The following is a 6,160-nucleotide window of genomic DNA, read 5'->3' on the forward strand; positions in this document are numbered from 1 at the left end:
CTGGCCTGCAGGCTGGAGACCGGATGAGGGGTGAGATGACATTTCATCACTGGAGACTGGGCCCAGGGTCCTTCCTGCTGCAGATAAGAACCAGAGCTGTGGCAGGCCTTGGGCTCCAGTGAAATTCCCACGGGAATTTCTGGGGGAGGAGATGTCCCAGGCTCAAGCTTATCACACTCTAGTGTGTCTGGAAAGTGGGGTCAAGTGCAATTGTCTGGGTTGGTTTCCAGCAGGGGAGGGCAGAGGGCATGGATGCAGAGTCTGGACAAAGTCATCTCACCCCTCTCCATTGGAGGGAAGAGCCCTTGGCGGCCGGAAAGGGAGAAACTGAAGGAGGAGAATCACTTCCCAGTCCCACCCATCACAAGGCAGGGTCTGTTCTTCCAGGAGACCTGAGAGGCAGGGCTAGGAACTGCAGAAGAGCAGATTTGAGGCACCAGTTTCTCTTGCATCAGTTCTTTTGGTGTCACTACTGCACATGCTGCCTGGCCACCTTATTGGAGGAGGAAGAAGATGTGTGGCTCTAGCCTGGGGGAAACTTCAGTCTGGGGGCTAGGGGTACAGCTCAGTTAGTAGAGTACTTGCTTTGCATATACAAGGCCCTGGGTTCAATCCCCAACACTGCCAAAAAAAACCCAAAAAACAAAAAACCAGAGCCCTTGCCCGGAGGCTCTGAGGAGGAAGGCACAATCTCTAGGCCCATAGGAGCACAGAGGTGGTCTGGAACATGGAGAAAACTTTAACATCACTGTACTTTCCTCTCTTCTCTCCTCTGCTGGGACAGGACCAGAGCTCATGGCCTTGGGGATCTCCTAGTCTAAGGGGTTCCTAAGTCAAACAGGGGTGTTTCACACCTGGAGGGGGGACACAAGGTTCCCAGTTACACATTCTAGGCCACCGGTTGGATTTCAGAAATGAACAGCCCAGAAGGCTGGAAGTGGTGGTACATGCCTGTAATCCCAGCGGCTTGGGAGGCTGAGACAGGAGGATTGAAAGTTCAAAGCCAGCCTCAGCAATTTAGTGAGGCCCTAAGCAACTCAGCAAGACCCTGTCTCTCTAAATAAAATATAAAAAAGGGGCTGAGGATATAACCTGTGGTTGAGTGCCCCTGGGAGTGCCCCTGGGTTCAACCTCCAGTACCAAAAAAAAAAAAAAAAAAACAGCCCAGAGGTACCTATAGTTGGGGAAACTGAGGCCAGCAGCGTGCACTGTGTATTCCGTCTCTCTTAGAGGAGCAGATGAGGGGAAGGGGCTTGTAGAGCAGTTGCAGCTGTGTGTGGCAAGATGGCCTTGAGTAGGAGGCAGGTGATGGGTTCTCCCTCAGCCTTGCCCCAACTCCCTATATGACAGGGACCACTCCCTGGGCTCCTCCAGGCCTGTTTTTTCACCTGTAACCAGAAAACCATCTTTCCCACACTGGCCCTGTCCTGCTCCTGGGGTCTGAGTCCGGTTCTTGTCCAGCCCACTGGGTGCCCAGGAGGGAGGTGGGGGGCGCCTCCTGGAGGATCCTGCTCGCAGGGGAAGTGCTGTGTCGGCACTCTGAGCCCAGCCACCTCCGCCCCTGCTCCATTATTCATCCCTGCAGAGGCTCCCCCTCCCCCTTCCGGACCCAGGCCCAGATCAGCAATGCCTTGGCCTCCCCTCCCCAGCGCTCCCCCCTCAGCTGGAAACTCTTAAGCAAAAAGGTCGTCAAGATGATTAAATGCGAACAGATTTTCAGCTCTTTTTCCACTTTAATTAAAAATGTGTTCTCCTTTCAAAGGAAGCTGGAGACGGAATAGCGGCTCCCCAAGGTCGCTAGGCTAAAAAGCAGGGGGAAAACACTCGGAGGTGTCTGAGGGTTGTCCCCTGGTGGCCCAGGGTCAAAGGCCTGGTCTAGAGCATTCACATACCCACAGGCCCTGGCCAGAGAAAGAAGCAGGGACCTGGAGGCCACTGGGCACAGAGGATACAGGCAGGTGGGTGGGGCATAGGGCAGGCTGGAGTGAGGAAAAGAAGGAAGGCCATTCACACTCTGACTATTGGGGAGTCCTCCATTTCAGAAGGGAGGGATCAAGTCACTCTCCTTAAGGAGGCCTGAGTCTAACAAAATTCAGGACAGAAAATAGATAAGTAACCCCCTGCACCAACACAGGGGTGGCTCAGGGTACCAATGTGTAGAGGTGGGTGGCTGGAAGAATGGGAGGGCCATGAGGCTGCAGAGTAGGTGTCCCTCAGAAGGACTTTAGATGCAACTGGGGAAGAGGCCAAGTGCCTGCGAGGGCAGGGGGGAGCAGTGTGCAGACACAGCACACTGTGCTAAAAAGATGAGGAGTTGGAGAGCAGGCAGAAGCCAGCAGCAGCAGAAGGCCCCACCTTTCTTCCTCCCCTTTTCCCCCCTAGGAATTAGGAGAGGAGAGAAAAGGGGGGGGCGGGGAGTGGGGGGGCGGGATTTGGTGGAGACACCTGAGAACATCCGCAGGGGACGGAGGGAAGGAGGAGGTGGAGGAGCTGGCACCAGCCACAGGAACAACAGGAGCCTGTGGCCCTTGGTCCTAGATCCCATTTCCGGTCTGGCTTGAGTCCTTGGCAGGCCCTAGAGTGGAGCTTCCCTCTGAGAGTGTGAAACAGGACATTGGCGTTTGAAGTTCCTCTCCATGTTCCGGACCACCTCTGCGCTCCAGTAGGATTATCGGAAGCTGCCCGGGGAGAAAGACCTCCCACCACTTCCTGTACCTGTGCTGGGTGGTCCCACCTGCTCTTCACTTGGGTGGAGAGTTGGTCCTTGTCTCTGCCTGGGGAACCATCCTGCTGTCAGAGGGCTGCCCTGAACCCAACCTACCCACAAGCTCCCCTCCAGGGAAGGTGCCAAACTCCACAGAGAGGTCTTCAGGACCCTTCAGAATCCAGCCCATGTTTCCAGGCACCTCTTTACCCCCAGCTTCCCCCAACACCACAAAGAATTCTGCCAGCCATAGTTAGGGGACACTAAGAAAAGGAGGCCACCAATTCCACAGAGCCCAGAGGAGGTAGCATGAAAACTGGACCTTGAGCAAGGGTGACCCTCAGGAGGGAGTGCAGATGTCCCCAGCAGAGGGGGCCGTTCTGGTGGTGAACATGGCATAGGGGTTCGGGAACATGAACAGGGTGCTGGGGACGGGAATAGCCTAGAGGTGAGGGGAGCAAAAGAAGAACGAGCTGCACAGACATGTTGGGGGCAAACTCTGAAAATCCCTGTCCCTTATAGGTAATGGGTCACTCCTTCCTCTCAAGACTCCCTCCCTACCCCAGGTAGGCAGGAAGTTCTGCATCAAAGCCACCCCCCACCCCACCCTGCTGCAGTCCCTCCTGTTCTATCTTCTTTCTCTTTCCAAACCTGGTAGCTGTCTGTCCACCTTAGTTAGTTTGGCCTTTCTCTCCCTGGCTGTTTTGGCAGAGAGGGCATCTCTGCCCAGACCTCAGGTACAGCTTCTCCAGCACGCCCCAGTTCAGTGGGCTACACTGCAGAATATCCACCCAGACCAGCAACCTAGTCCCTGCTTCTCCAAAAGGACATTTGACCAAAGGAGGAGATGGGCATCAGCCTGATGCTAGACAGGATGGGAGACCTGAGACATGATTCCCCACAAAGCCTGAGTCCCCTAGGGCCCCATGCCTTTGGCCTTCCCTCTTTTGTTCTACTTTTGGAAAACCCAGGGACTCAGGGAGTAGCCTATTTTGACAGAGTCCAAATGGAGCAGCACGGGGCGGGGTAGCCGTCGGGGCGGGAAGCTGTCTCTGTTGGCGGGCACTGAGTTGCCCGGAACTCGCTATTCCTTCCCAGTGTTAATTATCAAAATTAACCGAACACTATAAATAACTCAACTCAGAGACTTGAAGAGCCTCACTTCTAATTAATTCATTTCCAATCAAGACACTTCTACGCCCCCCTACCCTAGAATCCGAGGGATGGGAACCTTATTGTGCAGCTTTTCAAATATCGAATCCCACCGTTCCCCTGGCTGCTCCTGAGCGGGGAAAGCTCAGAGAAAAGAGAGAGAGGAGGAAAAACCAGGCTGCCTTCTTAGAAGGGGGTAGCCTATAAATAACCACATATTGGTGCATTTGATGGACGACATTCGAGTCTAGATTGGCTTTTGTTGGGGATGAGGAGATGTGGAGGGTGGGGGTGGGGTGGCGGAGACTTCCATCTGCTGCCTCCTTTACTGGGCAATAAATTTTAAAGCAAGACTGTGAGCACTGTCCAAGGCCTCGGTGTTGGCTCCGCCGGGGAGACTGATCGATGGAGGAGGAGGAGGAGGAGGAGGAGGAGGAGGAGGAGGAGGAGGAGGAGGAGGGATGGGGCAGTGGAGAAGAGATGGAGAGAGAAAGAGAAAATGCAAGCTCAGGAATAAATGAGGGGGAGGGATGGGGAGGGGCCACGAAGGGAAGTGAAGAAAGAAAGGAGGTAAGGAGGTGAGAAGGGAGGGAGGAGAGGAAGAAAAGAATGACTGGGAGAAGGGAGGGCAGCCATTCCCAGCCTTGCCTTGGACCTGAACTTGCCAGGAGGCCCCTGGGCTGCTCCAGTCTTGTGTCCTGTCTTGTGCCCAGCTGCCCCCATTCAGATCCTCCCTGGGCTGTTGGTGTCCTTTGAAAAGCCAGGTGGCCTCTGTGCCCCACCCTAGTGCCCTGGCAGCCCCTAGCATGCAGGCCCTGGCTCCTGCTCCCAGCCCTGCAGGAAGGGTCTCAGGCCAAGAGCACACAGGTCTCCCAGGGGTCAGCTCCTCTTCTTCCTGGACAAATTGACCTGCTGAGTGTGGACTTTGGGGAAAGAGAGGAGGGGACAGAGACTGAGTGAGAGAAGAAGAGAGGAGGAAGAGACAGGGAAGGAGAAAAGAGAGAGAAGAAAGGGGCCGTGGTCCAGGAGGGAGGAAGGAGAGAAAGACACAGACTGAGCAGAGAAAGGAGGGAGGGGAGGGAAGAGATGGCTCTGGCTCACTGGTCCTTGGTCCTTCTGTATTCAGATCCCAGGCCCAGCTGTTGCCCAGGCCTGGGAGGCCAGTCTTCTGTGGGTTCCCCAAGGGCTATGACCTTGGATGAGTGACTTCCCCTGTAGCATCTTTGACTGACCCTTCTGCAGAGCACTGGGAATGTCGATTCTTCCCTCCTCCTGAGCCGGTTGTAAAGATTAAATGAGGTTAAATGGGTGCAAGACTCTTAACCAGGGGTCTGGCATGAAATGAGCGCTCAGTTCAAGATTGCCATCGTTACTGGCAGTACTGCTAGTTACTAGCAGTACTAGTAGCAGGAGTGCTAATCCCGGTAATAATGGCAGTTTGTCTTCTTAATCTCATTCCTTGTGAGTGCTTCCAGGTGAAAGGCACCCCCATCTCCCTCAGTCAGGTGGACCTTTGTTCACTAGCCTGGTAGGGGGAAATCCCTGAGGTTAGGGTGTGTCCCCCAGCCCAGGATGGGGGCTTCCATCAGGTGAGGATTCCCTGGGGATGCAGCCTAGGTTTTTCTTCTTCCTGTAAGTACCCCGACCCCAGTCTCTGGTCAGAGACTGCATGGGGCAGGCTGCCGATGGACAGACTGAGTGGCCACCTGTGTGGCCTGAGGCCTGTGGGGCTGACTATTAGGCTTCTAAACTCTCCCCACCTCCAGCCTCCTCCGTCCGGGTGCATAGGTCCACCTGCTCCTCCTCCTCCAGCTTCAACTCTCTTGACTCCAGCAGAGATTAAGGGATGGCCCAGGTGGGGAGAGTGGCCCTTTCCCACCTACATCCTGTCCCTGGCCTCTCCTTTCAGCATGTTGGAGAGGGGCTGCTGGGAGCCAGCCCCTGGGCAATCTGATCTCCATTAGCCCCTTTCTGGTTCTCATTACTGCAGCCCAGGCGGCTTCGGAAACATGTCATTTCCCCCAGCAGCTTTTCTCTCCTTCCTCAGCCTTTTGAGGTCCTTGTCCCATCCCCTTCCTCCTTGGAGGCCCCTCCTCCAATGGGCCAGCAACGGGGGTATACAGTCACCCATGCTTTGTGGGGGGCCTATGGTGAGACCATCAGTCTCAGCCCAACTCCATCCCAATACCCAGAATGCCGCCTTTCCTCCAGGGTCGTCGAGAGCGTTCCCCCCACCCTGGCATTCCCCTTGGCCTCCCCTCTTCCTTCCCCACTTTCAGACACACCCTGAGGGAGGGCTTCCCC

This window comes from Marmota flaviventris, chromosome 17, assembly GCF_047511675.1.
Source record: "Marmota flaviventris isolate mMarFla1 chromosome 17, mMarFla1.hap1, whole genome shotgun sequence".
Taxonomy (NCBI): Eukaryota; Metazoa; Chordata; class Mammalia; order Rodentia; family Sciuridae; genus Marmota; species Marmota flaviventris.